The sequence below is a fragment of the Solanum verrucosum genome, unplaced genomic scaffold, assembly GCF_900185275.1.
Source record: "Solanum verrucosum unplaced genomic scaffold, falcon-dt-bn FXZP01000084.1, whole genome shotgun sequence".
In the NCBI taxonomy this organism is placed as follows: domain Eukaryota; kingdom Viridiplantae; phylum Streptophyta; class Magnoliopsida; order Solanales; family Solanaceae; genus Solanum; species Solanum verrucosum.
This window is the reverse complement of record NW_026019846.1, coordinates 1,216,068-1,239,941: the sequence shown is the minus strand read 5'-3', so window position 1 is coordinate 1,239,941 and position 23,874 is coordinate 1,216,068. Positions and strand designations below refer to the sequence as shown.

The 23,874-nt window shown below is 40.6% G+C and overlaps 1 protein-coding gene across 1 annotated transcript in view; it reads right to left on the bottom strand.

Annotated features, from left to right (window-relative positions):
• LOC125816838 (chromatin remodeling protein EBS-like) overlaps positions 1-11,811 on the bottom strand; it is a 950,056-nt gene extending 938,245 nt beyond the window's left edge. The window contains exon 1 of the mRNA XM_049496501.1: positions 11,798-11,811. The gene's annotated coding sequence lies outside the window, so the exon portion shown is untranslated. The remainder of the gene's footprint in view (positions 1-11,797) is intronic.
• Between the last annotated feature and the right edge of the window lie 12,063 nt (positions 11,812-23,874).

Below are 23,874 nucleotides of genomic sequence, written 5' to 3'. Positions count from 1 at the left end.
GGAGTCGTATTCCAATGTTTTGACCCTAAAAACATATATTTAGCTAATTTAAACCTTTTTACAATATTATACCATCATACGACACACCCAAACCAGCCCAAAACCTAAGGACACACTAGAACACATTCTTCTCTAGTTTCCGGATGTCGTGGTCCTTTCTTGACATTCAGGATTTTACTCATCCAAACCAAGTCAATTGCATTAATTTAGGTTTAGAAATATCATTTTTACTATTTATAAGTCATTATTCATAAGGTGAGGCTCTAACTTAAGTTATAGAATTTTCGGGGTGTTACAATATCCCCTCCTTAGGAACATTTGTCCCCGAACGTCACTTGGACTTCTTTCTAGGGAGCCAATGACTCAAACTAGTAGCACAACAACTAGTCATATCAACAACATCATATCATCATGTCATATGGAAATTTAATCCACAACATCACTATGCTCAAAACTCTTTACTTCAAATAAGTATTAGAGGAACAACCTTCTCCATATTCAATGAGCATCAACATATATATTAAGCAATCAACAAAACATTTCTTTAACGAGACAACATCAAGTATTCTCATTACAACTCTCATGAAGACAACATCACACAACATCTATGGGTGCAATTTCAACCATGAGAAACAAAATTCATGAAAACTCAAAATACAACTTAAGCATGAATTTTCACAAAATTATGCACATACAAGGAAATCATGTCATAATCATCAACACACATGACTTTCAATTTATACCAAATTAAGAGAGACTACTAACCTCAACTTTGGCTAGGAGTAGGAGGAAAAAGATCAGGGTAGCGGGACATCATGTTGGCCTCGGCCGCCCATGTTGCACTCTCAATTAGGTGTTTTCTCCATCGGACTTTTACGGAGGCCACCTCTTTATTACTCAACATCGTTACTTGACGATCTAAGATTTCGACCGGAACCTCTTCATAACAAAGGTTCTCATTCACCCCTAAACCTTTTAGAGGGAGAATGGACACCGGGTCACCTATACATTTCTTTTACATAGAAATATGGAACACCGGTGAATTGAGGCCAATTCGATGGGCAATTTCAACTCATAAGCGACCTTTCCGACACACTTCAAGATCTCATAAGGCCCAACATATCGGGGGCTAAGCTTCCCCTTCTTACCAAACCTCATCACCCCTTTCATGGGTGAGATCTTCAAGTAGACCCAATCACCTACTTCAAATTCAAGATCCTTCTTTTTATTATCCAACAGACTTTTGCTGACTATGAGCCATTTTCAACCAATCCCTTATAAGTCAAATTTTTTTCGTAGCATCATAGACTACCTCGGGACCAAGAAGAGCAAATTCACATACTTCAAACAACCCAATAGAAGATCGACACCTACTACCATAAAGTGCTTCAAAGGGTGCCATATTAGTACTTGAGTGGTAGCTATTGTTGTTGGAAACTTCTATCAAAGGTAGGTGGTAATCCCAATTACCTTTGAAGTCAATGACACGCGCTCTCAACATATCCTTTAGGGTTTGGATGGTGCGTTCCGCTTGACCATCCATTTGAGGGTGAAATGCGGTACTAACTTTAATTTGAGTAACAAGCCATCTTAGGAAAGACCTCCAAAAATGGGAAGTAAATTGGGTACCTCTATCCGAAATAATTGACAATGGGGCCCCTTGTAACTTCAAAATCTCCTTAATGTACAACTTAATAATCTTCCGCTGAATAAGAAACATTGACGGGAAGGAAATGGGCTGATTTAGTCAATCTATCCACAATGACCCAAATGGAGTCATGTTGCCTACGGGTTCGAGGCAAACTTACCAGAAAAGCCGTCTTGAATGTAGCCCCACTTATCGGACCCTCTCTAATAGGTCTCCCCTCTTTCCATTGTTCATACCAATCTTCTGCCACATCTTTGAGTTGATAGGTGGCTAACTGCACCTTTTTTTGAGAAGACACACCCATAGCCTCTAGAACCTTAAACAGTTCATTAATGAACCCTTGTGGATCTTCTTCCAATTTGGAGCCAAAGAAAGTAGGGGGATTCATCCTTGTGAAATCCCTTATTCTAGAAGCGGTAGTCCTAGCATTAGGGGTTAGCTGCACCGTAGCATCCCTAACAACTTGAATGGCCAACACTTAAGTCAAATTATGGTTTCTCCATAGGACTTTTACGAAGGCCACCTCTTTATTCCTCAACATCCTAACTTGATGATCTAAGATTTCGAACTGAATCTCTTCATAAGAAAAGTTCTCATTCACCCCTAAACCGTCTAGAGGGAGAATGGAAACCGGGTCACCTATACCTTTTTACCAAACCTCATCACCCCTTTCATGGGTAAGATCTTCAAGTAGACCCAATCACCTACTTCAAATTCAAGATCCCTCTTTCTATTATCCATCACTCTTTTGCCGACTATGAGCCGTTTTCAATCTATCCCTTATAGGTCGAACTTTTTCCGTAGCCTCTTAGACTACCTCGGGACCAAGAAGAGCAAATTCAGTTACTTCAAGCCACCCAACCGAATATCGACACCTTCTTCCACAAAGTGATTCAAAAGGGTGCCATAGTAGTACTCCAGTGGTAGTTATTGTTGTACAAAAATTCTATCAAAGGTAGGTGGTCATCCTAATTACCTTTGAAGTCAATGACACACACTCTCAACATATCCTCTAGGCTTTGGATGGTGCGTTCCGCTTGACCATCCGTTTGAGGGTGAAATGCAGTACTAAGTTTCACTTTAGTACCAAGCCCACTCCGGAAAGACATCCACAAATAGGAAGTAAATTGAGCACCTCTATCCGAAATAATTGACAACGGGGCCCCATGAAACTTCACAATCTCCTTAATGTACAACTTAATAATCTTCCGCCGAATAAGAAACCTTGATGGGAAGGAAATGGGTTGATTTAGTCAATCTATCCACAATGACCCAAATGGAGTCATGTTGCCTACGGGTTTGAGGGAATCCTACCACGAACTCCATATTGTCCTCTTCCCACTTCCAAATGGGGTTATCAATATCTTGAGTGAGACCTCCCGGTCCTTGGTGCTCGGCTTTGACTTGTTGGCAATTTGAGCACCTAGCCACAAAATTTGCTATGTCTCTTTTCATTCTGTTCCACTAATAAACTTCACGTAGGTCACGATACATTTTGGTGGCTCCCAGATAGATGGAGTATTGGGACCCATGGGCCTCCTCTAAGATTCTCTCTCTTAGGCCATCCACATCCGACACACATAATCTCCCTCGGTGACTAAACACCCCATCTTCTCCTTGAGAGAAAGTTTCTATTGCTTTGTTGAGAACCGACTCCTTTAGTTCCATCAAAATAGGGTCAAGATGTTCCTTAGACTCCACGTCAACAACAACCGAAGACTCGAAATTATGACGGACCATGACACCTCCTTTTGGAGAATCTTCAATTAGGACACCCAACCGGGGTAGCGTATGTACATCACGGGCTAACTCCCTTTTCTCTTCTTCCACATGTGACACACTATCCATCGATACAGGACTCAAAGCATCCGCAGCCACATTTGCTTTTTAGGGGTGGTAAAGGACACTCATATCATAATCTTTCAAGAGTTCCAACCACCTCGTTTGTCGGAGATTCAATTCTTTTTGGCTAAAAACATATTAAAGACTCTTGTGGTCGGTAAACACATCCACATGTACCCCATAGAAATAGTGTCTCCAAATCTTTAAACCAAAGACTACGGCCGCTAGCTCAAGGTCATGAGTTGGATAATTCTTCTCATGCACCTTGAGTATTCTCGAGGCATAAGTTATAACCTTACCATGTTGCATGAGGAAATAACCCAAACCCACTTGTGAAGCGTCACAATATACTACAAACCCTTCGGTCCCCTCCGGTAAGGTCAAAACCGGAGATGAGGTGAGTTTATCTTTCAACAATTGGAAGCTCTTTTCACATGATTCCGACCATTCGAACTTGGACTTCTTTTCAGTTTAGGTCGCTAATGGAGATGCAATAGATGAAAATCCCTCAACAAACCTCCAGTAGTAACCGGCCAAACCCAAAAAGCTTCGGATGTCGGAAGGACTCAAAGGTCTATGCCAACTTTTGACCGCATCGGTTTTCTTTGGATCAACTTCTATACCATCGCTTGAAACAATGTGACCAAGGAAAGCAACCGATCTTAGCCAAAACTTGCACTTGCTAAACATAGCACTGAGTTGGTGATCTTTGAGGACTTGCCTTACTATCCTCAAATGATTCATGTGATCATCCTCACTTTTCGAGTATATCAATATGTCATCAATAAAGACAATATAAAATGAGTCTAGATAATTTCTAAACACACGATTTATAAGGTCCATGAAAGCCGCCGAGGCATTTGTAAGACCAAAGGACATCACTAAGAAATCAAAATGACCATATATTGTTCGGAAGGCTGTTTTCGAAACATCAACACCTCTCACCCTAAGTTGGTGATAACCTGATCTCAAATCAATTTTTGAAAAGTAACTCGCTCCTTGAAGTAGTTCAAATAAGTCATCAATCCGAGGGGGTGGATACTTGTTCTTAATGGTAAGCTTATTTAATTGTCGGTAATCAATACACATATGAGGAGATCCATCCTTCTTCTTCATAAATAACACCGGTGCACCCCAAAGAGATATACTAGGTTGGATGAAACCCTTATCCATCAAATCTTTGAGTTGAGCTTTTAATTCCTTCAACTCCGCCGGGGTCATCTGGTAAGAAGGGATTGAAATGGGTTGTGTATCCGGCAATAAATCTATGCCAAAATCTATTTTCCGTTCGGGTGGAATTCCGAGTAAGTCATCGGGAAAGACTTCTGGAAAATCCTTCACTACGGGGACCGACTCCAAACGAGGAATCTCAGACTCTAGATCCTTGACCCTCACAGTATGATAGATACAACCCTTAGAAATAAACTTACAAGTTTTTAGACATGAAATGATCCTTCCCCTAGGAACGGAATTTCCTCACTTACATTCTAAAATGGGTTCATTAAGAAATTGAAACTTTACAATTCGGGTCCTACAATCTATGGACGCAAAACAAGCATGAAGCCAATCCATCCCCAACATAACATCAAAGTCTAACATATCAAGTTCCACTAAATCAACTAAAGTGACTCTATTGGGTAATGATATGGGACAACCCCTATAAACTCTTTTAGCAAGTATGGAATCACCCACCGGGGTAGAAACCGAAAAGGGTTTATCTAAGTCATCGAGAAACATATCAAACTTCATAGCCACTAAAGGGGTTACAAAAGACAAAGTGGCACCAGGATCCAACAATGCATAAACATTAATTGAAAATACTTGTAGCATACCGGTCACAACATCCGGAGAGCTCTCTTGATCACTTGGGATTGGAGAGCATAGAAGTGATTCTTCTTAGGAGCATCGGGATTTGGGCCACTTGCTTGTGCTTGAGCATTTTCCCTTCCTTGAGCTATTAGCATAGGGCAATCCCTCCTCATGTGGCTGCTCTTACCACAACCATAGCAATTACCCGTGCTAACTAGGTCCTTGCCTTCATGTTTTTGACCAAACTTTGTACAAATAGGCTTCTAAACATAAGGACCACAACCTCTTGATTCTTGGAGTGTTAGGAGGACCTTGGTTGGAAAAAATCCTTTGGAATTTTGGCTTATCATGGATTTCAAACCTAACTTTAGAAGAATTTCCATCATCAGCCCTTGATCTCTTCAATTCTCTACCAACTTGCTTAAGCTTTTGCTCCTCAATTTGTTCGACATGAACCATAAAACGAGAAATGTCCATGCTTGGGATTAGCATAGCCGACCTACATTCATTCACCACAAGATCCAATACCCCCATGGCAAATTTTTTCATTGTAGTTCTAGAGTCCGACACCATAGTATAAGCATGCTTGGACAATTGAGTGAACTTGAGGCCATACTCCTTCACACTCATACCCCCTTGACGGAGGTTGATGAATTCTTGTATTTTCCTCTCCCTTAGTTCCAAGGGGAAAAATCTATCAAGAAAAGATGTCTTGAATGTATCCCAACTTATCGGACCCTCTCTAATAGATCTCCCCTCCTTCCATTCTTCATACCACACTTGTGCCACATCTTTGAGTTGATAGGCGGCTAACTCTGCCTTTTTTTGAGAAGACACACCCATAGCCTCTAGAACCTTAAACACTTCATCAATGAACCCTTGTGGATCTTCTTCCACTTTGGAGCAAAAGAAAGTAGAGGGATTCATCCTTGTGAAATCCGTTATTCTAGAAGCGGTAGTGCTAGCATTGGGGTTTACTTGCATCCCTAGCAACTTGAGTGGCCAACACTTGAGTCAAATTATGAGTAGCCGACCTTATCTCAACATTAGACATGGCCCCTTCTTCAATAGGAACTTGAGGGTTTTGAGGAGCTTGAGGGGGAACCGTCTCATTCACATTCTCCTCACTGGCCCTTTTTGCTTTCATTGCCTATAAGCACAAGAGAAGGATTAGAAGAAAAGGATTAAATAGAGTTAAGACTCTTAGGCATGACAATGGAATAACAAAAGAGTGAAAGTTCCTAAGCCATTCGTAGCCTCTCATTCATAAGTGTGGCGCGCTTCACACCCATGAACAAGACTCTACTCGACGTGGTATCTTGTGACATAAATTTTACATTATTCTTAACCTTATGCTCTGATACCAAGTTTGTAACCACCCGAGGGCACCCCCTAGTCGTTACCGACGTATTCAACCTCGAAGAGGTCTTATACAAGCCCTTAACATTCGTCATAGCATGTATCATCGAATAAAATCACGGAAAATTTAAAACTTTTAATTTCAAAGTTAAACTTCACTTGATATATGAAAAACAGAATCTAACTTCGTCACAATGTACCATCTAGACTTACAAGTATCGAAAATGGGACTTAGCCCTTACATCAATAAGTAGTCTTGAAATAGGAAAGTACAATAATGTCTTTCAACATAAGCAAAGAACTAGACATAGAAGCTAGAGCATAGGGTCTTGTCCTCGGACTTGAGGACTCACCAACTTGAGGAAGCAACTCCAAGTGTCTTTAGAAATAATCTTGAATCCTCAATGGGACGAACTTAAATGTTTGGGGAAAAGGGAGAAAATATGGGTTAGTACAACACACGTACTAAGTATGGCTACTATGCATAAAACCATTGAAGCATGCATAAAAGGACATTTAGTTAAAACATGCTTTTTACTAAGTAAATCCAATATGAACACAAAGTAAGCATCATAGTCCAATCCAACATAATATCATTCCAACATGTAGACAACCCAATAAATACTAGTGCAATGCAAGAATTGAACCCCATAACCCTATCCAAAGCCAAGTATCACATTAAGCAGCCTACTTCATGTATACATTCATAAGATCATATCTCATCATAACTTACCATATTCATAATAATCATACATAACATACCTTCAACATACATAAGTCATAATCATCATAATCATAAGAGAACACTACTACAACAATCTCTTAGGATCCCTCAAGTGCAATGTGCAAGAGAAGTTCCATACCCTCCCTAACACTATGTAGAAACCCTTAAGAAAGACCTAGTAAGAGTTCACACCTTTCATACCTTCATTTACTTTTACATTAGGGAAATATTTCAATAACCGACATAGACCATGAGATTTACATGGAATCCGGTGTTCTACTCCCATACCGGAAAGAGAGGATTGACACTTGCCTAAGGTGTAACCATTCATACATAGCTAACTAGGTGGATCCACTAAGCTAGAGTCCTATATGGGCACATAGTTAATAGTCAAGGAGATTACTTCTAGAAACCCTAACTTACTAAACATGGGGTTTCCATCTCATGAGACAACATATACCGTGGGTAATCCGGACTTACTAAAAGTGAGGAAACCCATGTGGGGAGCCGGACTTACTAAACGTGAGACCCCCATCTCATTTACATGCCCTTTCGGTGATAAGCATCCAATTCCCTTTTGTAATCATCTTTAGTCATCACATAAGATCACATTAGCATTTACTAGACTCTTATGTAGACATCTTACCATAATAGCTCATATATGTTCATAAGTGAGTAACAATCCTTTCACTTTACAAACACTTAGAAAGTGAGTAAACCTTTCACTTTACATTACACTATAATAATGAGGACTACCATTAAATCATATAGATATCATACCATAACAAACATACATGCTTCATAGCTAATTCAAGTGTAGAGGGTTAAGGATGAGGAAACTAGGTCATCAACACCACAACAACACATTAGGTATAGCATCAATACAATCTAAGTAATTCACCTTTCATACTTGAGTTCAAAGAAGAACCAACCTTCATACCTTATTACCCTTCTTGGGACATCCATACTTCAATTACCAATTAATTCATAACCAATACATAATACAAGGTAATTCATGAAGTAATAACATAATTAACATCAATATAAGCAATTGACATATTCCCTTCATAGCCTTCAAGGCTTCATTTAAAAACTCAACCCTAATTTCATAAAAATTATACATAACCTCGGGTAGAATCATAATACAAACATGAATTACATAACATCACATTCAATTCATTGCCTTTAATCAATATCCAACACAAACTAACGTTAGAATTAGAAAAAAAATGAGAAACGTGGGTCTCATAGGGAATTCTTCAAGAAACCACCAATACAACATAAATTCATCCATAATTATTCATATATCAATCAAAGACAGTTTATCACATCAATTTCACTTTAGAAAGAAGACCCACGGTTTTGGATTGAAACCTAGAAATTAGAGATTTTGAAATTCATCTTGAAGGGGCCTCTTGGGGAAAGGAATCCCAAAAGTGATAAGCAACCATACCTTATTGACGAATTAACCACGAAAATCTGAGTTGAAACCTTGGAGAGCTGGTCTTCTTCTAGAAGCTGCAATCTTCTTCAATGGAGTTCTTGAGAAGAGAGAGAGAGAGTAGAGAGAAGGAGGAACATTAGGTTTAGATCTTTGGGGTTTTGTGTTTGAGTGAAAAAGTGAGGTAAATTGACTTAAAAATATTTATATACACGTCCCCTAAAGTACCATAAATACCCCTCAGATAGTTGGTCTCTTTAATTTAGTAAAAACTGATTTCTGAATTTTTGCATTTTCGTCGCGGAACAAGTCCGCGACGCGAAGTTGTTCCCTGAAGATATTTGGAATTTAGTTTCGAGACAGTAGTGTCCGCGACACGACCGCGTCGCAAACTAACTTTTTTCTCCAGGGGCGAGGTAGTCCGCGATGCGGAGCTATTCCCTCCAACAGCAATTTGCAAGCTGCCTTGGCAGCTTGCTTGGCCAAGTTTTGGTTCCTCCTTGGGGACCCTTAGTGTGGCCCCGGGGTGTCGTATTCAAACGTTTTGACCCTAAAAAAATATATTTACCTAATTTAAACCTTGTTACAATATTATACCATCATACGACACTCCCAAACCAGCCCAAAACCTAAGGACACACTAGAACACATTCTTCTCTAGTTTCCGGACGTCGTGGTCATTTCTTGACGTTCAGGCTTTTACTCATCCAAACCAAGTCAATTGCATTCATTTAGGTTTAGAAACATAATTTTTACTATTTTTAAGTCATTATTCATAAGGTTAGGCTCTAACTTAAGTCATAGAATTTTTGGGGTGTTACAATATCCCCCACTTAGGAACATTCGTCCCCAAATGTCACTTGTACTTCTTTCTACGGAGACAATGACTCAAACTAGCAACACAACAACCAGTCTTATCAACAACATCATATCATCATGTCATATAGGAATTTAATCCACAACATCACTATGCTCAAAACTCTTTACTTCACATAAGTATAAAAGGAACTACCTTCTCCATATTCAATGAACATCAACATATATATTATGCAATCAACAAGACATTTCTTTAACGAGATAACATCAAGTATTCTCATTACAACTCTCATGAAGACAATATCAAACAACATCTATGGGTGTAATTTCAACCATGAGAAACAAAATTCATGAAAACTCAAAATACAACTTAAGCATGAATTTTCACAAAAATATGCACATACAAGGAAATCATGTCATAATCATCAACACACATGACTTTCAATTTATACCAAATTAAGAGAGACTACTAACCTCAACTTTGGCTAGGATTAGGAGGAAAAGGATCAGGGTAGCGGGACTTCATGTCGGACTCGGCCTCCATTGTTGCACCCTTAATTAGGTGGTTTCTCCATCAGACTTTTACGGAGGCCACCTCTTTATTCCTCAAAATCATAAGTTGACGATCTAAGATTTCGACCAAAACCTCTTCATAAGAAAGATTCTCATTCACCCCTAAACCTTCTAGAGGGAGAATGGACACCAGGTCACCTATACACTTCTTTAACATAGAAATATGGAGCACCGGATGAACCGGGGCCAATTCGGTGGGCAATTTCAACTCATAAGCGACCTTTTCGACACACTTCAAGATCTTATAAGGCCCAACATACCGGGGGCTAAGCTTCCCCTTCTTACCAAACCTCATCACCCCTTTCATGGGTGAGATCTTCAAGTAGACCCAATCACTTACTTCAAATTCAAGTTCCCTCTATCTATTATCCATCAGACTTTTGCCGACTATGACCCATTTTCAACCTATCCCTTATAAGTCAAACTTTTTTTGTAGTCTTATAGACTGCCTCGGGACCAAGAAGAGCAAATTCACCTACTTCAAACCACCCAACCGGAGATCTACACCTTCTACCATAAAGTGTGTCTAAGGGTGCCATAGCAATACTCGAGTGGTTGCTATTGTTGTAGGAAAATTCTATCAAAGGTAGGTGGTAATCCCAATTACCTTTGAAGTCAATGACACATGGTGTCAACATATCCTCTAGGGTTTGGATGGTGCGTTCCGCTTGACCATCCATTTGAGGGTGAAATGCGGTACTAAGTTTCACTTGAGTACCAAGCCTACTCAGGAAAGACCTCCAAAAATGGGAAGTAAATTGGGCACCTCTATCCGAAATAATTGACAACGTGGCCCCATGCAACTTCACAATCTACTTAATGTACAACTTAATAATCTCTCGCCAAATAAGAAACCTTGACGAGAAGGAAATGGGCTGATTTAGTCAATCTATGCACAATGACCCAAATGGACTCATGTTGCCCACGGGTTAGAGGCAAACCTACCACGAACTCCATATTGACCTCTTCCCACTTCCAAGTGGGGGTATCAATATCTTTAGTTAGACCTCCCGATCCTTGGTTCTCGGGTTTGACTTGTTGGCAATTTGGGAACCTAGCCACAAAATTTGCTATGTCTCTTTTCATTCCGTTCCACCAATAAATTTCATGTACGTCACGATACATTTTGGTGGCTCCGGGATGGATGGAGTATCGGGACCCATGGGCCTCCTCTAAGATTGTTTCTCTTAGGCCATCCACATCCGACACACATAATCTCCCTTGGTGCCTAAGCACCCCATATTCTCCTTGAGAGAAAGTTTCTATTGCGTTGTTGAGAACCGACTCCTTTAGTTCCATCAAAATAGGGACAAGATGTTGCTTAGACTTCACGTCAACAACAATCGATGACTCGGAATTATGACGGACCATGGCACCTCATTTTGGGGAATCTTCAAGTCGGACACCCAACCGGGCTAGCCTATGTGCATCACGGGCTAACTCCCTTTTCTCTTCTTCCACATGTGACACACTATCCATCGATACACGACTCAAAACATCCGCAACCACATTTGCTTTTTCGGGGTGGTAAAGGATACTCATATCATAATCTTTCAAGAGTTCCAACCACCTCATTTGTCGGAGATTCAATTTTTTTTGGCTAAAAACATATTGAAGACTCTTGTGGTTGGTAAACACATCCACATGTACCCCATAGAGATAGTGTCTCCAAATCTTTAAACCAAAGACTACGGCCGCTAGCTCAAGGTAATGAGTTGGATAATTCTTCTTATGCACCTTGAGTTGTCTCGAGGCATAAGCTATAACCTTACCATGCTGAATGAGGACACAACCCAAACCTACTCGTGAAGCGTCACAATATATTACAAATCCTTCGGTGCCCTCCGCTAAGGTCAAAACCGGAGCGGAGGTGAGCTTATCTTACAACAATTGGAATCTCTTTGCACAAGATTTCGACCATTCGAACTTGGACTTCATTTTAGTTTATGCTGCTAATGGAGATTCAATAGATGAAAATCCCTCAACAAACCTCCGGTAGTAACCGGCCAAATCCAAAAAGCTTCGGATGTTGGAAGGACTCAAAGGTCTAGGCCAACTTTTGACCGCATCGGTTTTCTTTGGATCAACTTCTATACCCTCACTTGAAACAATGTGACCAAGGAAAGCAACCGATCTTAGCCAAAACTCGCACTAGCTAAACTTAGGATAGAATTGGTGATCTTTGAGGACTTGCAATGCTATCCTCAAATGATTCATGTGATTATCCTCACTTTTAGAGTAAATCAAGATGTCATCAATAAAGACAATATCAAATGAGTCTAGATAATTTCTAAACACATGATTCATAAGGTCTATGAAAGCCGCCGGGGCATTTGTAAGACCAAAGGACATCAGTAAGAACTCAAAATCACCATATCTTGTTCGGAAGGTTGTTTTCAGAGTTATTCCCTTCAAGTGCAATTTGCAAGCTGCCTTGGCAGCTTGCTTGGCCATGGTTTGGGTTCTCCTCGGGACCTTTAGGGTGGCCCCGGGGCGTTGTATTCAAACGTGTTGACACTATAAACATATATTTACCTAATTTAACCCGTTTTACAAGATAATACCATCATACGACACACCCAAACCTACCCAAAACCTAAGGATACACTAGAACAAGTTCTTCTCTAGTTTTCAGACGTCGTGGTCGTTTCTTGACAATTAGACTTTTACTCTTACATACCAAGTCAATTGCATTAATTTATGTTTAGAAACATCATTTTTACTATTTTTAAGTGATTATTCATAAGGTTAGGCTATAACTTAAGTCATAGAATTTCTGGGGTGTTACAGTAGTTGCCATAGTTCCTACCTTGGTTTCCTTGACTTGGCTCCAATTATTCCTACTGGAACCTTGGGCATTTGGTCGGAAAATCCCCCGTTTAATCATTCACCACATAAGTATCCTCTTCATAGTAACACTCCTTAACAGGTGGTGGATTCCTAATAAAATAATTCACATCATTTACCTTCTCCGCACCTCCGCTCACATGCTTCAAAACCAACCCTACTTCATTCCTCATCTGAGCCATCTCCTCACGAATCTCATCTGCAGACTGGTTGTTTATAGTTTGAATGGTAAACGTGTTTCTCTAGTATCCAACTTTCTAGTGGTCCAGCTTTATTGGTTCGAGAGATCTTCTCTAGTTTCTCCGCAATCTGCTCAAAAGTGCACTCACCATATGAACTTCTAGCAAAAGTATCAAGCGATGTCTTACTGTTATCGTCCTGACCTCGGTAGAAATATTCCTACAATGACTCATCATCAATACGGTGAATCAGAACACCTCATATGAAAGCAATGAACCTGTCCCAAGAATTACTCACAGACTCTCCAGGTGCTACAAAATTGTTGAGTTTATCTTTGTGGTTCAGTTTCTTGGACACTGGAAATAATCTTGCTAGGAATACATCTCTCAATTTATTCCACGTGTAGATTCAATTATAAGGAAGCTCATTAACTAATACAACAACATCGTCGGTCAATGATAGAGGGAATACTCGCAATCCAATGACATCCATGTCCAGGTCCGGTCGATCCACACAACTTTTGCAAACACTCCTTAGCTTGGTTATGTGAGCATGTGGATTGTCGATGCCACACCCGCAAACAATCCCCTCGCTGTAAGAATCTGCATGAAACTGCTAGTCACTACAAATGTATACCCTGTGGTAGAGGAGGTAGGGCAAGAGGTCCGTCAGAATCAACAGTATTAAAGTTGACCCTATAGTTATCATGCAGTCATGGCCTTGGTTGATCATGTACCCTCATTGTATCTCTCAATAAATTCTCAGCTTGAATCTGATTATTCACATCACCAACCCTCGGAGGCTGGAACTTAACACCATCCCCTACTTCTCCTTCGATAGGATTAGCTGGCACTCCTTGATTATTCATTCTCCGCAAATATCAGTTTAGTTTTGGATTGTAGGGAGTAAGTCGTTCTCCTTAACTCCGTGTACTTGGCATACACTAGAGTAGAAACCTGAGAGAGACAAAAACAAAATAAAATGTAAAATTAGGATATATTTGACTAAAGTTCAATAATTTTGTTAAACTAAATTCATGAAATTATGTAATTATTCAGTGAGCAAGATTCAAACTTTAGTTTTTATCAAGATGAGAAAGTAACTAGGGTGTACGTGTTCCCCGTAAGCTCAAAACATTGTAATCCTAGTAATAGCAATCTTTTTCTAGTGTATTGCATACAAAGAGATAAGTTAGGTATCTCTAATTCTTTAGTTCGACAACTAGAGAATTTCACCCCGCACCTTGGTCTGACTATGTGTGTATAATTGACTAACCCTTACCTTTACCTTATATTAGACATAACATCAATGTATGGCTTAGTTTTCACCCTCGCACCAATCGACATTAGACTATTAGATAGTATCACACTAAATCTCTGTTGATAATTCTTTTCTTATTAACCACCTTCTTGGTCCAGCAAGTAGAAACAAGGCGAGTTCTAACGTTGGCTATCGTTAAAAAGACTTCTAAACGAAAGAATTTTCAATGCATGCAACAACACTATTCAAGAATTACTTATTTACTATTCATAGTTTGTTAATCGCTCATGGTTCCCACAATCCTAGTTGTGGGTTTAGTAACCCATATTAGCAAGAACACAATTCATATTTTTAGAAGAAGAAATCATGAACTTACGTAATGAGAATGATAAACCAAGAATTTTAACTTGAATTTCCAAAATCAAAATCTTCAAAACGAACTTAGGGAATTAAGAATTGCTAAAGTTGCAAGTTAATCTCCCAAGTCAAGAACTAGAATAAAAGTAATAAAGTCTAACCTCCCAAAACGAGGTTTACATGCCCTATATATAGAAAAATAACTCCTAACTAAAAAGGAAACGAAATAAGGAAATAATGTTTCAGGACACAGTTTCGATTGACGATACTGACATATGGACCGTGGATTGATCTATGGTCCGTAGGTCCCATCCGTGACTCAGGACTTAGGCAAATTTCTAATTTCAAAATCTTCAAATCTCTGAACCAAACAACGGATCACCGGTACAGACCGTGCATTGATCTACGGTCCGTGGATACTTCTTCGTAGCTCCATACTTAGAATCTTCAAAATCAGGTACTGGAACACCTCTCTGAATCATTTGACGGATCAGTAGTACGGTCTGTAGATCAATCTACAGTCCGTCGATAGCAACCGTGGTTCCACACTTGGTCAAGAATTCCCTGATTTTTCTCCATGACTTTCTGGTCCATCTACGATCATCATCTACGGAGCGTGAATGGGCCTACGGTCCATGAATCACATCCATAAATGGGCCTTTCTGTACATTTCTCAGCTATGTCTCTCAACTTTTGCGTCCGAACTTATTCCCTGAAAAACATAATAAAAACAAATTAATACTAAAACAAAATGGCCCTAGACACACAGAACTCTTAAGTGAAATGTATTAAAAATACTGTAAACTCACGGTATATCAACACCCTCAACTTTAATTCGTTGTCTGTCCTCAAGCGACGCACTAAGACTCTAAACGACACTTGTATAGAAGCAAGCAATTCATGCACAAGCAATCATATGGCTCTCTACTCTGACTCTATTTTTGGGTGCAAATCTTTTCTCTCAGACATGACAAAGATTGACCAAACAAAACATGACAAAGATCGACCAATCAGCACACAACATACACTGTTTTACTATCACCAAGGTACCAACTTTCCGACAATGTAAGTAGTGCCCTTGCTTCGAACGAAATCCATTTTTTCACACAATAAAGTTGATTTTGAGTACAAGGATTCATTCAACACTCATACTCAGAAGTAACTCAAGTACAGTTAGTGCTCAGTACCATAGGCTTTCCCTTGTTTTCATTGCTTAGACTCTCCAAACTAGTTTGTAGGATCACTATAGCACTTTCTTGGCTTGTAACGTAGGCTCAGGGTCATGTGTGGTACATTTGGGTACTCTTTAGTGACTTTTTGCCTTCCTTGACATTACATTAGGCTTTCTACCTCTTTTTGCCCTATTTTTGACATCCTATTGTTTTACCTTCTTTTCCTTGATTCTCTTCAACCATGGATTTGACTTTAGACTTTGTAGCTCTTTATTTTTCAGTTTCTTTATTTTTTGTTGCTTTTTATTCTTTTCTTTAGCTTTCAACACTTTTGTTCTGCTTCATTTGCATAAAGTTAGATCCTCTCATCTCTTTTCTTTTTTTCTTTTTTTTTCAACACCAAACTCTTTTCATACCCATTTTTCTTTCAGTTTTCCTGTTTTCATAAATACCCTAAACTTAAGGATTTTCCATTGAGGTTCACAATACCCGATTTCAGATCAGGGCCAAGATTAAGGTAACTTTCTGCATTAGCCACCCTCAACTTAGGCTTTTGGCCTAAGTCAAGGTGCACATGTCCAAGGAGAGACCGGGGCCAACACAGAAGATTATGGGAAGGTGAGTTAGGGGTTAGAAAGAAATGGTCTAATTCAGGCTCAAAACATTTGGATCAAAGGGAACATTAATTTCATTTGGTTTGATTATTTTTAGGCAATTTTTGGAGTTATCAGAAGAAGGGCCTATGATCACTTCCTAGCCTCTAGAGTAGATTGTCTTAGTAGGACTAACCGGGAAAGTTCTAGATTGGCACAAAAACTGTTTGAAAAATAAACTATTCTGACACACTCTTGACACATAATTTCATTATCAGATTACCCTGATCAAGTTTTAGCTTAAGTTATGCCATCAAGCTGGTTCATTATCATTTCATACTTACAGCCAACACATTCAACTCATTCTAGCCTACATATTTTAGCACATATCACAAAATTTGGACGGGCATCATTTTTTCAAAAAGCTTTTGCCATCATGCTTCATTCTTTCTCGTGCTTCTACACATACAATGCTAACACATGCCGGTTCAACAGAAATTAAGCAGTCTCATGGGGGAAAAGAACACAGGCAAGAAAACCCCAAGAGAGGATTATGAGTTGGGTTACTCAGACTTCACCATATCACTCACAATCCATTTACCCAACCCCCAACAAAAATAGGTGCAATTGTCCCTAATGCACACAAAAACAGTAAAAAGTAAAGGATTGGGTGAAGCAAACCTGTGGAGCATAGTGCCGATGAACTATCAACAAGCAGGTGGGTTCAGTTTCTTGTTGCCCGCTGGTACAACACTTGGGTCACCCTCAGTAGTGCCCATATCATCCAGCCTAGCACTCACGGTAGTGATATCAATCACTCTCACCGCACCCTCACTAGTGCTCACATCAGCCCTCTCAACAGTCAGAACCTCAACAACGGGCACAAAACTCGAATCCCCAAGCGCACTCTTAGAACCTTTTGCTGGCACAACTCCAAATCTATAATGGAGGCTTTTCGAGCCTGTCCAGTATGCTGGTGCTCCCGCTTCTGTTCTCGGGCCTCTTTAATAGTGTTAGAATTATAGCTGGAGTGGTGACTCTTCCCACGAGCACGGGTGGGCTCGGGTTGTGCTATGTCCTCACTGAATAAAGCTGCAAGTACTGCATCATCAGCTAATACTTTAGGTGCAGACTTTGGCTCATCTGTGGGTGGCACTAGGATGATATCAAGGTCAGCCCATAAACTGTCTTACTCGGTCCGAAAAGAGGATAGATCTGTAGTGGGGGCTGTTCACTCGAGAACTCTCAAATCGAAGGCATCTAGCCGCTTATTAATGGCCTGAACCTTCTAATCCACCATGGTGGCCATCCTCTTCTTCATCTTAGCCTCAGACTCCGCAATGGACTTCTGCATCCATGGCTTCACATGGTAGAGCAGTGTGGCCATCTTTTTCTCCAATTTTAAAACTCGGGCCAAGGGCACAACAACGGCTCCGAAATGTGGGGTGGCTCTGGATGAGCTAGGGGCCCGACTGGCAGCCTGAGATAAGGAACTTGGGGCATGATCAATGCGAGCTCGAGGGGCAAGATCATCGACTTCCATTTACTCCACATCATCTACTAAGTCTGCACCTAATGGTGGCATCGCAATCTGTAGACCACATCGCGGGGCAGCTACATTGGCCTCATCTCGAATCAGGCCTTTATCCAAGGTGCCTAATGCTTGAATCAACTTTACACAATGCCAGATTTGCACTCCAGAGTCCCTGCATAGCTTAAAGATAAGACAAGGAAACGGGTAAGTTGTAAAGGTCTTGAAAGCCCTCTCATGAATCTCTGCCAATAACATACTGGCAAAGTCAATCTCGATCCCCGCTACTAACGCCACAACCATAACCACTCTATCCCATGTAAACATATTGTCAGCCTTAGTTCGTGACACTCTGTTCCATACCACTAACCAAAAGAACTTGGCCACTAAATTTAGGGTGGCTTTCTGAATACCTAAACGTGGTGCGGTGACCCACTCTGCATGCTCTCCATCCACAAAAATGTACCTGACCAACCAACGTAAGACAACCTCCCTCTGTTCGGCAATACGCGTGAAAGCTCCACTCCTCACTATACCCCATATGTAGTCAAATTCGGCCGTGTTGAGTGCCCAAGTTTGATCAGGGCTAGGGCCGTAGAGGAATCGACTTATGGTGGTATGTGATATGTCAACCGAAAAACCTCTGACCATTGTAGAAGTGAGAGGGTCATGGGTAATGGGCTTGGACCTCTTGTTGATCGAACCTCGGAGAGTGGCAGCATTGGAGGCTTAGAACTCCTGCACAATCTCCTCTCTATAAGTCCCGGGGTCTCGTGCCATCCAATAACACTTGTGAAGCTAAAAAAGTTGGTGGATATCGAGAATAGAGTGTAAGCTCCCCGAGAGGACTCTACGCTCTTAAGTAATAAGCCGAGACATCTTCTCTTTCTCATTCCTCATTCTGGCATCCTGGTAGATTTTCCATTGCCCCTCAACACAGTATTTGTTTGCCTCCTCAGCCACCGGATCAGGGTCGTAGTTTCGTGGCATCGGGACTTCTCCCGAACTAGTGGCCTTTATAGATGAGGCAGCTTGGCCCTGTGAACCTGAGCCTATGGCGGATCCATAACCAGAGCCAGAAGCATGGGCGGGCTCAACGTGAAAAGTAGGGGCAGACTCTGAGCCGAAAGTAGAACCAGCCTCAGAATCGGAAGCAGAACCAGCCGGTGACCCGATCAATGTGTTCTCCTGATCAAACTGGGAAACAGTGACTACGTCGGTGACCACCTACCAGGATGTATTCCGGGTATCCCGAGGTGTAGTAGGAGATGTCCTCGTGGCTGGTGGAACATATGTTGGATCCTTTTCCACATCCGTGTCTTCATAAATCAGCCTAAAAGTAGGTGCCACAAATTTTGATTTTCCCCTTTTGGATTAGGTCACTTACTTAATAGGCGCCATGGTACCTGTGGATGTCGAATTAGTACCAAAATAGACCCATAACACACTAGAAAAGAGTTAGAACTCACAACGATAAAAAATGAAAAATAAAAAAATATGCAGACAGTGGCTTCAGTGGCAACCTACGATGGGCATCTACGGTCTGTAGGATGACCGTAGATCACATTCATACTTAATGAAACGAAATTCAAAGTGAAGGGAAAGTCAGTTACCTTACAAGCAACGGGAATGGGGTGATTTGTGTGATGACTCTACGCTTTCAACACTACCACTCGCCTTTTTGCACCGAGCCTGGCCACCGAAACTTTGAAAAATGGGGGATGAGAGGATTTGGGGAAAAAGAGAGTGATTTGGGAATATGGGGGATGAATGTGGGGTGATTAATGGTGGTATTATGGTAGTATGGAGTGATTGTAGTGAGTGAAGGTGTTGAGAAACGGTTAGGAGGGAAATGAGGGTTGTGGGATTGATTTGAAAAAGAGAGATTTTATTAAAAAGAAGTCGGGTCGGGTAGACTAGGGTTTTGGACCCACAAGACCCCGTCTACGGTCCGTGGGTCGATCTACGGTCCGTAGATGGGGACCATAGATCACATTCATACTTAGACGGTTCAGAAAACTTACCTGGGATCTATGGACGCCATTCACTGTCCGTGGAATGAACCATAGACCGTCGATGGGATCCGTAGACCTCTGCACTAGACTTTTTTTTGCAGATTTTTCTTTGTGCTCCTGCACCTGTAGCAACAATTAGGCCTTTCTTTTTACATTTTCTGGACACCTTTTAGACACGGACCCTATGTTATATCTAGCTAACACTAAAATAAAAATAAAACAACTATCTAAAAAAGTACAGAGAAGCAACTAAACAAAGAAAACTACTAAACGGAAAACAAGAACCTATTGTTGGCTAGATTTTACATCTTGTGTTGCCTCCCAAGCAGCGTTTGATTTAACATCGCGGCACGACGCAGGCCTCTTGATTACTTAGAATTTATCAAGATAGTAGGCCTCAACAACTTCTTGCACACTTTCTGTATTTTCCAGATAGATCTTGATCCTTTGCCCGTTTACCATGAACCTTGTTCCTTTACTGTTGTTGTCAAGCTCAACCGTTCCATGGTGGATCACTTTTGTGAGCAAAAATGACCTAGTCCATTTGGTCTTGATTTTTCCCGGAAACAAGCGCAACCTAAAGTTGAATAGAAGCACAAAATCACCCACAACAATTTCTCGCTTTTCAATTCTTTGATCATGATACCTCTTCATTTTCTCTTTATACAAGGCTGAACTTTCATAAGCTTTTAGGCGATACTCATTAAGCATATTCAAGTCATTCATTCTCTGATTAGATGCGGCACCCCAATCCAAATTTAGCTTCTTCATCGCCCACATAGCCTTATGCTCTAGCTCTACCGGTATATGGCAAGACTTCCCATATACAAGTTGGTAAAGAGACACACCTATGGGAGTCTTGTATGCAGTGCGACAGGCCCATAAAGCATAATCCAGCTTTCTTGACCAATCCATTCTATTAGCATTCATAGTCTTCGCCAAAATCTATTTGATCTCTCTGTTGGACACTTCAACTTGCCCACTAGTCTGCTGATGGTAAGGAATGACTACATTGTGGCGGACACCTTATTTCTCAAATAGCGCCTTGAACAACTTATTACAAAAGTGGGAACCTCCATCACTGATAATCGCCCTCGGTGTACCAAATCTGGAGAAGATATTATTTTTCAAGAATGCGGTGATACTTTTACCTTCATTATTGGGGAGTGCACCTGTTTCCACCCACTTCGATACATAATCAACAGCAACAAGAATATACTTCATCTCATGTGAACTCACATATGGACCCATAAAATCAATGCCCCATACATCAAATAACTCTATCAGCAATATAAGATTCATATGAAGCTCTTGCCTCTTTGAAATCCCTCCTTCTCTTTGGCAACGGTCACAAGACTTGGAGAAATCGTGAGCATCTTGGTGGATGGTATGCTAGTAGTACCCACACTGCTAACTCTTATGCGCAGTTCGAATACTACTATGATGCCCACCAATAGGAGATGAACGACACACCTTAAGTACAGTCAACATCTCAACTTCGTGCACACATGGACGGATAATCCCATCAACACAATTACAATACAAGTAAGGCTCATCCCAAAAGAATGTCTTCACATCATGCATAAACTTTTTCCTTTGGTGAAAAGACAAATCTGGGGGCACCAAATCGCTTGCAAAATAATTAGCAAAGTCTGCAAACCAAGGAATCAGATCATGAGAAGCAGCCAATACTTGTTCATCTGGAAAAGCATCATTAATTTCAGCCCTATCACCAAGCTTTAGCATATCCTCTTCCTCTAATCTGGAAAAGTGATCGGCCTCTTGCAGCAACAATACCCATCTAATCAACCTTGGTTTTGCTTCCTTCTTCACCATCAAATACCTCAATGTAGAATGGTCAGTATGCACTATGACCTTATTACCAAGCAAGTAGGATCGAAATTTCTGAAATGCGAAAACCATCGCAAGAAGTTCTTGTTCAGTCACAGTATAATTCTTCTGGGCCACATTTAGAGCTTTGCTAGCATAGTAAATATGATGAAGAATTTTCTCACTCCTCCGTCCTAATAGAACACCAAGCGCCACTCCACTCGCATAGCACATTACCTCAAACGGTTGTCCACAATCAGGTGAAATAATAATAGGTGCAGTAACCAACTTCTCCTTCAACTCTCTAAATGCTCTCAGACAATCATCATCAAAATCAAACTTATACTCCTTTTTCGAGTAGTTTGCACAATGAATGTGCAATTTTAGAGAAGTCCTTGATGAACCTCCTAAAGAAACCTGCATGCCCAAGAAAACTTCTAACACCTTTTACAGAGATAGGTGGTGGAAATTGTTCTATTACCTCTACTTTTGCTCTATCAACCTCAAAGCCCTTCTTAGAAATTTGATGACCCAGAACTATCCCTTCTTTCACCATAAAGTGGCACTTCTCCAAATTTAGCACCAGATTGCAGTCTTCACACCTTTTAAGCACCTCAACCAAATGATTCAGACATCGATCAAAAGAGTCACCTACCACAGAGAAATCATCCATAAATACCTTAGTAGTGTCCACCACCATATCAGAGAATATCGATATCATACAACACTGGAGCATTGCACAACCCAAATGGCATCTGTTTGAAGGCGAAAGTCTTATAAGGGCAAGCGAAGGTGGTCTTCTAGTGTTCTTCCGGGGCTATAGAAATCTGACTGTAGCCCGAATAACCATAAAGAAAACAATACCAACCTTTACTGCAAGTCTATCCAACATCTGATCCATGAATGACATAGGGAAATGGTCTTTTTCTGTCCAAGCATTTATCTTCCGATAGTCCATGCAGACTCTCCATCAAGTCACGGGCCGCATCAGAACAAGATCGTTTCTCTCATTAGGAACCACAGTGATCCCACCGTTCTTGGGGACACATTGAATAGGACACACCCAACTCTTATCTATAATGGGATAGATAACTCCGGTATCCAACCACTTGATGATCTCCTTTTTAACTACCTCTTGTATAGGCATATTTAATCTTCTCTGGTGCCCAATACTAGGCTTGTGATCTGGCATGAGTTGGATTTTATGAGAACAGATACTAGGAGGGATCCCAATAATGTCCTCAATAGTCCACCCAATTGCTCACTTGAACCTCCTTAACACAGAAACTAAACACTCTACTTGTCGCTCATTCAAATCTGCCGCATTGATGACCGGTAAAATATCATTTTTTCCCAAGAATACGTACCTCAAATGTGATGGTAGAGCCTTAAGCTCCAATTTCGGCGCCTTCTCAATAGACAGTTTTGCGAGTAGAGAATCATGATTTTTCATGTCTAACTCCAGCTTCTTTGGTTTCGAACGATATTCACACCTATTAAGTATGGTGACCAATTCATCATACTGTTCAATACCATAACTCTCAAAGTTCATCATAACCGTTGCTAGTGCCTCAACACCCAATCTCTCTTCAATCAACACCTCAAACCCACTATAAACTCTATATGTTATCAAAGATACTAATTGGAGCTCACTATTCTGTTTCATAGACCTACAGATATTGAAAGTTCCCTCTTAATTGTTAAGTCTAAACTTCATCTGCCCCTTTTCCATATCAACTAAGGCGTGCCGAGTGGCAAGGAATGGTCTCCCAAGAATGATGGGAAACTCAAAATCAACCTCACAATCAAGAATCACAAAATCCCCCAGAATGATGAACGACTCCACTTTCACTAGTACATCATGGAGCACACCAATG